The 10,081-nt window shown below is 47.9% G+C and overlaps 1 long non-coding RNA gene across 1 annotated transcript; it reads left to right on the top strand.

Moving 5' to 3' along the window:
* The first annotated feature begins 1,005 nt into the window (after window positions 1–1,005).
* On the top strand, window positions 1,006–9,826 carry LOC144145265 (uncharacterized). The gene is made up of 3 exons (XR_013317462.1): window positions 1,006–1,233; window positions 2,636–2,779; window positions 8,825–9,826. It is a non-coding gene; the product is annotated as an uncharacterized LOC144145265 (long non-coding RNA).
* Window positions 9,827–10,081: the final 255 nt, after the last annotated feature.

Here is a 10,081-nt window from a genome sequence, read left to right as displayed (position 1 = left end):
CCATGGCAATAATTGACGGCGTAACAATTGAAAACCGAAATATTCACCAAGTATCTCTGCGATATTAGGTAAATGCTGGGGCTATGGCATACCTAGTCTCCTAAAGTCCCATAGGCGCTACTGCATACTACGTCCATAACCCCAGGATGGCTATGGAACTCTGGGCGGCGCAATCATGAATGAATAACAGTAGTTATATGTACAGTCCTCCACCGTCTTAGCTTGAACAACGCTTTCCACACTTACCGTCTTCTCCTTTGTCATCGTACGGTAACTTAGTCACAACTTTTGCACTCCTCTGAATTTGAAGGTGGTACTCAAATCGTCCACACTGGCTTAATTCGTTTTTACATCATAATGCTCAAACTATGCCGCCCTAAATTATAATATAATGTTCCAGCTGAGCCTGCGGATAACTGTTCAGACGACACTTTTCAACGCGTGGCCAGGCCGATGTTTCTGCACGGGCTTTAGAATTTTAGAGCCCAAAGGACGGGAATAAATTACCTCGCAAGTATAATAATGAGTAAGGTTGTTTTGTTGTACGATTTTAAGCCGCATTTTTTTCAAATAACAGAGATCGTAAAAGTACATGTTCTGTAACAGGCATGTGATGCTGCAAATATCAACGAACTGTTAAAACACCATGGGCACCTTGTAAAACTGGGACCTCTCGCTGGACAATCACGCTTTTATTTACGCTTTGAAGAGGGTGGTTTTCTTTTTCATCTGCGCAGTGTGGGGACTGCGCCAGTTGAAACGCAACCTCTACAGGTTATAAAAGAACACTTGGTATACACTTGTCAATAGAAAGCCTGAAAGCAACTTGGCATTGTAGTGTTTTCGCGGCGAGGTGGCCACCTTTCCTTACGATATGTTTATGATACGCTTTAATGAACGGTGGGCAGGCTGCCACTTGATGGCCATATAAAAATTCAATTTTTAAACATTGAAAAATCCTTCTTGCGTGTACAGGTGCTTCATCAACGGCACCCTCAATGAATATCGTATTGGTCGACAGCAAGCCCAAGGGAGGAGCGAGGCGAGGACCCGATGATTACGTTGACAAGAGCTGGAGCGTCGCCATTACAGCCTCAGCAGTTGTTCTCTTCGGAACAGCCATTTTTGGCACATCGGGCCTCTTCTACGTCTACTTTATGGACGCTTTCGTAATTAATCGCGAGTCCGCGTCCTGGCCAACTAGCACCATGGGCGTGGCAATCGTTATCTCAGGTATGGTACCGATTGCAGTTACCATTTCGTTTCTTACATCCAAGTAGATATGTAGTCAAAAATATTTACAGCGTAGCCAGTAGAGTACTGACAGCACAAAAACTGCGGAAATTTTGTGACGCAACCATTCTCACCGTGGGCCCAGTATTGAAGCGAAATAATTGTTTTGAGCTTATTGTTTGAAAGAAAAAAAAAACGTGTGGCGCTAAGCAACCATGATAAAGAAAACAAAACACACAAGATGCACGCGCCATGCCTGCCACTTCTTGTTTTCAGTGAGACTGCGTGGAGACTGAAAAGTACGTAATGAATGTAGTTTCTGTTAAAGTCTGCATACAGGTAGCTTTTTTGTTGATTTGACCAGCGATGAAAGCGTTTATAGAAAGGTGAGGTTATAACTTGAGTGGCAACCACTAGCAAAAGGGATGCCATAGTTACTTACATAGAATTGTTAGCGCCACAAGAAAGCATTAATTACCACGAATAACAGGCCATGCATCCATCAGACAAGTATTCTGAATTAGAGAAAGATTTGTAAGTGTTGCTTAAGAATGGCTAGGGAGGTGAAGAACCAAACAGAAAGCATATTGGAGGTTTTGTTATTCTTTGTTGAATATTGTTTTGCAAAAGGCACACACCACCGGTATATTTCATCAATGTATATGAACGTATGAAGAAGTTAATTTTTGTTAAAGCAGAAATAGGATTCGCTTTACAGTCTCTGACGTTCAAATACTTAGCTTCAGTTGGTTTGGTTTCATATCAGTACTATACAAGAATTTTGCAGCGGAATTCAAAAGGAGCTGCTTCAGTGGCAGAACCAAAATTTGACCGCGTGATATTCTAGCGTCTAACAGTCAGGTCCACCAATAGACCTTTTCCACGACAAGAAAAGCGCCAGTTGGGGCGAAAACGAAAAGCCCCATTGGTGGTACCTTTGGGCCACGTTTGGCGGTTACGCTGTTTTCAGTATTGCTTATCACGGGGATTATTCCCCATGATATTATAGAAATTCTTCATATCGCGTAGCACTTATAGGAGCTTGCACATTTTACAGAAGTGAAAAGCATGAACCACCGACTCGAACAAAAATATATTCCGCGTATAACCACCCACTGGGTGGATTTTCTCGCAGACAAAGTAACCATACAGAGGGCAATAACTGGACAGAAGGTAATTTTATGCCATGAACAGCGTAAGTCTTTCAATTCCAAACGTCTACAAATTTTTTTTTGAAAGAATCTATTTCATGTCTTAAAAGCAAAAATGCAGTTGCAGAGAACTCACCTGGTCCCGGAACACAGACTTTTCCGAAAGACACTAAGCAACCTGCGCTATGTAAATAAGTACTAGATATTTTTGTATGCCAGCTACTTAGCGCATTCGTTTTGTGTTTGTTCAGGTATCGGAGTGACACTCCTGCAGAAGGTCCTTGGCATCTTTCATGTTGCACTTATTGGTAGTGTTCTTCTATGGGCGAGCCTGATTGCTGCAGCCTTCTCTCCTGGAATTGAAGTCATGACCGTGTTTTTTGGGGCATTTCACGGTAAGTGTCGAACTATGGCATGTTGATAAAATGTTTTTTTTTCAGTGACCTCCTCTTGTCAAAAACTGAAGCAATATATACATCAGATATTAGCAGCCGCAGGTTTCATGTCACCTTTCTGTTTACTACCTAAGGAAGTTAGCGCATCACCAGTTTACATGACCATATTGTAATTGCAATAGCGTTGTTCTTTAGGCGATTTCAATATTGTATAAACTGAAATGTCAAAAAACAAAAAATTGTTTATTATTGTTATCTGCGAGAAATAATTGACGCAGAACACACCGATACCAATATTTATAGCAGTTGTGAAGAATACGGAAAGCCTTAGGTATCTTTGTTTTCACTCAGAACACAAAATTCAAATCTTTGTTTGACTGCAAGCAATCTTCATTCGTAAAATGTTATTTTGAGTCAAAATTGCCAACTTTTTGTAAAAAAGTTACTATACAGATAGTTCTGTAAAACCAATTGCAGCATTCTTTTTTTATTTAGATAAATGTATTGGCGATGGTTTGTCGTGATCTTCATTGAAACCGTCCAATCCAAGCAAAAATTTATTTGCCTCGTTGAATCTCCCTGGCGGGAACCGGCACACCTACCGGGCAGCAGGGGAAGAGGAAGAGGAGGTGGCACGCGGGGAGACGCGCGAGGGGACCGAGGGAGCAGAAGAAGAGAATAAAGTAGTGTTCGTTGAGATTCCATGCACTAAGACTCGGATGTCGTTCTCTCTTCACGTTATATAATTTCTGGTGCCGAGAACCCGGGAGAAGACCGACATCCGTCTGCGCCGACCATGGAGAAGTTGCGCCGTCGTCGGGGTGTTTTTCGCAGTGCCGCTACACGTCTTTTGGCTTCGGCCAATGAGCTCCTACAAGATACCGATTCGGACGCCTCAGACTTACAAGCAGCCATCGAAGACCTCGAGGAAAAGGATGCCGTCTTGAGCGAGCTGGACGCGAAGATTGATGAACTTCTTGACGATCAGGAGTACGAAGACGAGATAGCAGGTGCATTAGAGTACCACGACAAAATTCGCCACGCGATTACCAAGCTTCGGTTCATGCTGAAGACCAAGAGTGTCACACCTACAGACGTCGGCCAGCCAGGTGTGTTCCCACCGAGCGACCAATCACGTGGCACTTCTGTTGGCATTAACGGCGAACTCGACCAGGAAGCCGCGGCTCACGGCAGCTTCCGCTCTTCTACTCAGAGGGTTGCCTTGCCGAAGCTTCAGATTCCTGTCTTCTCCGGCGTGCTTCGTGAGTGGCAAGGTTTTTGGGAGCACTTCCAGGCCACTATTCACAGCCATCCGGAACTGCCTAATATAGAAAAATTTAAGTATTTGAAGACGTACCTGAGCGGGGACGCCAAGAGGGCAGTTGAGTGGATACGCCTGACCGAAAGCAATTACGAGGTCGTGATCAAGGTGCTGACAGATCGTTTTGGCCGAACGGATGTTCTCGTGGATGACCACATTGATAGCCTCCTCGCCATTGCCCCCATCGAAAGCTCGGCGCAGGTCTCGCGGCTTCGTGACCTATATGAACAGATCCTGTTTAGGACAAGTTGCCTCGAGAGCCTGGGAGTTCCTGCATCGGAGTACGCAGTAATCCTCCATCGCGTCCTCATGCGCGCACTGCCTGAGGATCTGGCAGTGCTATACAGGCAACGCATGAAGGAGGCTGCAGCCGATGACTCCACCACCCCAAGGTCACGAGGCGACGAGGTCAAACGAGTACTGCGGTTACTGCAGATTCAGGTGGAGAGCAGGGAGGAAAGCAAGGTGACGCAGAAAAGAGTCACTTCGAACGCGACATCGGTGGAGCGGCAAGCGCGCGATAACGTCTTTCCTGAGCTTCCGTCCGCCCTGGCTTTGGCTACCGGCTCATCGTTGTCAGAGCCGCGATCATGTCCACTCTGCGAAGCGCCAGATCACGGAACCAAAGATCGCCAAGCTAAGCTGCCGGGAGAAGAGAAGCGACGAAGACTTGGAAGGAAGCGTTGTTGCTTCAGATGCGGCAAGCCAGGACACTTCGCACGCAGCTGCTGCCTTCCCACGTGGCTTTGGTGTCGCCATTGTGCGCGACGCCACTTGTCGGTTCTCTGCGACGTGTGGACGCGGCCCAACTCAGGGGACTCCGTACCACCAGCACCTTTTGGGAGCATGAATCGGCAAATGGCGACTCTACAAGAAGAGCCGGTCACGACTGGTTCTGCTAGTGGCAATTTCACGTCGTCTGTATTGCTACAAACCGCGACGGTATGGGCATGTAGCAATGCTGGCCGTGTCCTGGTCCGCCTTTTTTTTGACACCGGCAGCCAGCGAACGTTTGTGCGCAGTGACTTGGCGAACAAGCTAGAGCTTGCATCCACCGGCGTTGAAGACCTTACGGGATTCACGTTCGGCGACTGTCAGCGTTCGCGTCGGTACAGCTGCCGGAAAGTGAGCGTCACGCTGACTGGTCGTCTCGAGTCGAAAGAAGTGACCCTCGACACTCTGGAGGTTCCGGAGGTATGCACTGTAAGGAGTTCGCCCATGGAACCTGCTCTAGTTTCCATACTCCGTAACCGAAACTTGGTCATCGCGGACGAGCCTCAAGATGGGAAGGATCAGAGTCCTACTATTAGCGTCTTAGTGGGCTCTGACAATTACTGGAAGCTGGTCACAGGACGTATCAAAGGTTTAGAGGACAACATGTGCGCTGTGGAGACAGTTTTTGGTTGGGTCGTCCAGGGAACATACTCTGCGCATCGACTCCCTGGGCGAGGGGCCCCTCAAGGCCGTGCTGACCGTCCTGGGCGGCTGGCCCGTCGTCGAGGGCGCCTCGTGGGACGCTTCCCGCTTCCACTGGCTCGACGCCCTCATCCAGTACCGCAACTTCGGCTACAGCCACGACATCCTGCTCAACCTGTCCGTCATCCCGGACTTCCGCAACAACACGCGCTACGTCATCGACCTGGACCAGACGTCGCGGGAGCTGCCCGACCACACGTACCTGATCCGTGGACTCAACGACACGGCCGTCGAGGCCTGCGCCTCATGGTCGAGGCCACCCACTTGCTCGGGGCACCGGACAAGGAGACTGCTCGCACGGAGCTCATGGACGCCCTGAATTTCGAAATCATGCTCGCCAACTATTCGACACCGCGCGAGGAGCGCCGCAACATCAGCAAGCTGTACAACAAGATGCCCCTCAGCGAACTCAAGAATCTGGAGCCGAAGATCGACTGGGATCGGTACTTCAACTCGCTGCTGACGGGCGAGGTGGCGTCGGACGAGCCGGTCAACGTGGTATTGCCGGAGTTCGTTCAGCGCTTCGAGTACCTCCTGGAGACCACGAACGAGATGAATCGGTCAGCGAGCTATGGAGGCGATTGAGAAAAGAGTACTCGCTGCTTCTTCGCTCTGCTCATGATGCTCTACCAGCTGTTCCCTCCCGGTCCGAGTTGGCGACGTTGTCATCGTGCAGGACGACAATGTGCTCGCTCTTATGTGGAAAATCGGGCGCATCATCGAGGCATTCCCGGGAAGAGACGGAACAAGCAGGTATTTCCGACTGCGGCTTCCAGGCGGCCAGGAGTTCTGTAGCTTTGATGTATTAAGGTGTACCTAAATCTACAACCAGTGATGAAGGTTTCTGGTTTCGGCTCTAAAATATCCTACAGACCGGGAATAGACAATTTTCAGCTTTAGCTCGTTAGCAGTGAAGGCCCGCGCTGGGTAGACATGGTTCCAGTTTGGGGACGAGGCCGCGAGCTAGAAAATGTTCAGGAGAATTACAGTTCAGTCGTGTTGATGGGGTGCAAGTGTTGTGATAGGGATCACAGGCACACATAAAGCAACCGGTAAATAAGTAACTTTAGTCTCCCAGCTATTGAGGAACGGTTTTTTCGCATCGCCAAGAAACCACTCGTGGTTATGAGTGAGTGACGGCAGGTGGGGTAAAAGTTTTCAGGGATTTCAGATTCAGCGACAACCACGAGCATACAAAAATAAACATGCCGTTGCTATTGCGCACATGCCAACTCAAACAGTGCATCTAAGCTACACATCACTAAAGGTAACAAGACGCAAAAGTGAACTAGTAATATCTCGTGGTGCCTCTATCGCATAAGAATGTGCACGAGTTCACGTTATCAAATTTTAAGTCACATCACTTTTCTGTTTCTCAGAGAACAAATTATGTGGTACAGTGCAAAGTGTTGCCCTTAAACTTGTGCCTCAACGGTAATCTGTGTAACTCGTAAAAACTTGGTCGAAATAGTTTGGAAGTATTTTGTGTTTTGCCGCTAAAAAAAAGCAGACAGAGTACTGCCGAGCAGCCCAATTATGTAGCAATCAGCAAATGGGACTGGCATTATTTGAGTTGTTCTCTGTAACATTCATAGCTTGATTTTTTGGGACGGTGATTTTATGAACAATTACTGCATGCCTTGCTCTTGTCCTGAGCATGATATGATCTCAGATTCACAATCAGCAAGCTCACTCAAAAGCAAGCCGTCTGCAACTTCAGCAGGTTCAGGAAGAAACAAGGAAGAAGTTTTTGTTGCTTCTGGTTTTTGCTGTGACAATACTAATGCGCCTGCCAAAAGCATTTACGAAAATGTTCAACCAAATTTGCACACAAAGCGCTTTATTGTATACAAATTAGGGCTGATCTTGTTGCGAGGACAAGGGCAAAGGTGCGTGCTCGGCCAATACTTAACACTACCCGCTGCGGATAGATTCACGGTCTTGCTTTTAAAACCTTCACTAAGCCAACGTATCTTTGCACATCTTCAATACTTTTATTAAAAATGGGTTCTTCTCACGCGCGCTTTGAAGAATGGACCGTTCGTCCTACACTGCCGTACAGTGGCCTTCACTGTCGGCCTGGCAGAGAAGCCTACACAAATCAGAAGTCCACAAACAAGTTTTTTGTGTTGGAGAAATATTTGGAGGGTATTTATTGCTTTTGGGGAAATTTTAAAAATTGAACATTTCGGGAAACAACAAAAAAAAATTTGGCTAATAGCGCGTGAATCTTTTGGCGTGAACCTGAGGGCATTTTAAAAAATATTTAGGATTTATAGTAGTAAAAGTACTACTAGCATAAAGAAACCTTGGTTGCAGTTGAGGTTCAAAGAAAGATGTGAAGTGAGCATAAGGGAACAGGGCATCCCCGTCTAAATCTTCCTTGCATGTGTACCTTGAGTAAAAAGAAGTTGGATTTTATGCAATATTTATTTGTTTATTCAGATGTCATCAATATTTTGCGTCTGGCTCGAAAGCTTGGCGTTTCGAGTGACATGAACTCGAAGCGAATTCTGAGCTAAAGGTAGAGGCACCTATGAGCATTAGCAAAGAGGAAGCGTCGCGATAGGACAGGAAAGGCGCCATCTATATCTATTGCTATGGCGTATTCGGTTGGGCGTTTACGAGCGCTATGGAGTGCTCTGAAAAACGGCCGCGCCTTGGGTTGGTAGAATTCGAGCGCTCGAACTACCTTCGGTTGGTTCTTTCGGAGCCTCGGCCTCCGACTCGGAGTGCTCCCGACCGCTCTGACTTCGAAGTGAGAGCTTGGCGCGATCTGGCCCGGAGGACGGGCCACGTGACACAAAACGCCGCGGTTTACCCGGCGGTTTCCAGCGCTGGCTGCACGTTGCGCTACAGGCACTACAGGTGCGCTGCTCCGAAATCGCCGATGCATTCGGTTGGTACGCTGCCTCTCGCGCTCTGATTGCGAACCACCTTGGCATGTGGCGACTTTGGGCCAGAGGACCGAAGCAGCCAACCGAATACGCGATTGGGCCCCCAAAAGGCGGCAGGGCTTAACCCTGGGGTATTGCCATAAAATACATTGGCTGGCGCATGTGTGGTTAGTGTGTTGATGTACGCTGGTAACTGTGCGATTTTTTAGCTCTATAAAGCAGACGGGTAGACACTCCGTCACACGTAAGCTTGAAATCCCGTCAACTATAGTCAAGGGTGCAAATGTGCCTACAATATCTGGGTGAATATCATGGAAGCCCCGTTTTTACCATTTCTCTCTTTACGTGCAGGTATTGGTGTAGGAATACTGGAGACTACGATGGCCATGGTCATCGTCCTGTACTTTTCCAAGTACCGAGGAATTGCCATGGGACTGAAAGATGCCGGTCACACCGTAGCGGTGCTTGTTTTTCCAACTGTAGTTTCCAAACTACACGCTGCTTACGGTGTTCGAGGAACCCTTTGTTTGTGCGGCGCTCTTGTTATGCACGTAACTGCTTTGGTGCTGACTCTACGCAGACCGCCCCTCGTCCGCAGTCATCCTACAATTCCACGTGGTAGTTTTGGTCCGTTGAAAGCTGTTCCGCCCGATGCATGCAAGGAAGAATCTTCAAAGAACGTTGTGACGACCCCTCATATTCGTGGTGACTTCAAAAATAGCTCCGGTAATGGACATACTGACGTAGAAAAAACCGGAAAGACAATAGAAGGGGACGTGGAACATTGCACCTACAGTGCCCAAACTCGGGAAACTTCTGTAAGAAAAGAAAGGGAATTTAAGCGAAAAAACGCACTGACATCCGCTGCAAATCAAGCTAAGGACAGCAACGAAGCAATCACTTGCATTAAAAGTCGAACGTCACAACTGAATGACATTGCCAGCCCGTCAAATGCTGTACCATCTAAGTATAACGCGACGTCAGATGCGTGTCCTTCCAGTAGCGACGCCATAGGACCAGGAGACAAGAAATGCCTTGAACGCAGCATAAAACAACCGAGTGTTCCTACTGATAGGGTTCCCACCACAAGCACATGCGTCACTTTCGGGAGGCAAGTAAACGTGCTGCTAAGTGATGCAAGCTTTTACGTCCTAGTGTTTCAATATACCATCGCAGCCTATTCGTCAGTCATATTTCGATCCGTAATGGTAGACTACGCCATGGACAAGGCAGTCCCACAACACCACGCTCAGCTTTTAGGAACGTATTGCGCTGTAACTGACATAGGCCTGGGCCACTGCGTGATACCTATGCTCGCTGACCGCAGCTTTGTGAACAGAACCTTGCTCGTAGCTGCCACAGCAGCATGCTTTTCAGGCCTGTTGTTTGTTCTGCCGGAAGTCTACGGATTTACTCGTTTCTTGGGGGTGTATTGCCTTGCCAGTGCGTTAATGTCGGCCATGTGTTCGTTGTCACCTGTTATCATTGCCGACTACCTCGGTGTGGAGCGTGTCCCGACTACATATGGGGCGTCTGGTCTTGTGACGGGCCCTTTGCTGCTGGTCACGCCATCGATTACAGGTGAGTGATTTTGCAGCTTTACGTTGT

This window comes from Haemaphysalis longicornis, unplaced genomic scaffold (genome assembly GCF_048455015.1).
Source record: "Haemaphysalis longicornis isolate Haplotype H1 unplaced genomic scaffold, Haemaphysalis longicornis Haplotype H1 scaffold_7, whole genome shotgun sequence".
NCBI lineage: Eukaryota > Metazoa > Arthropoda > Arachnida > Ixodida > Ixodidae > Haemaphysalis > Haemaphysalis longicornis.
This window is presented reverse-complemented; position numbering and strand designations above follow the sequence as displayed.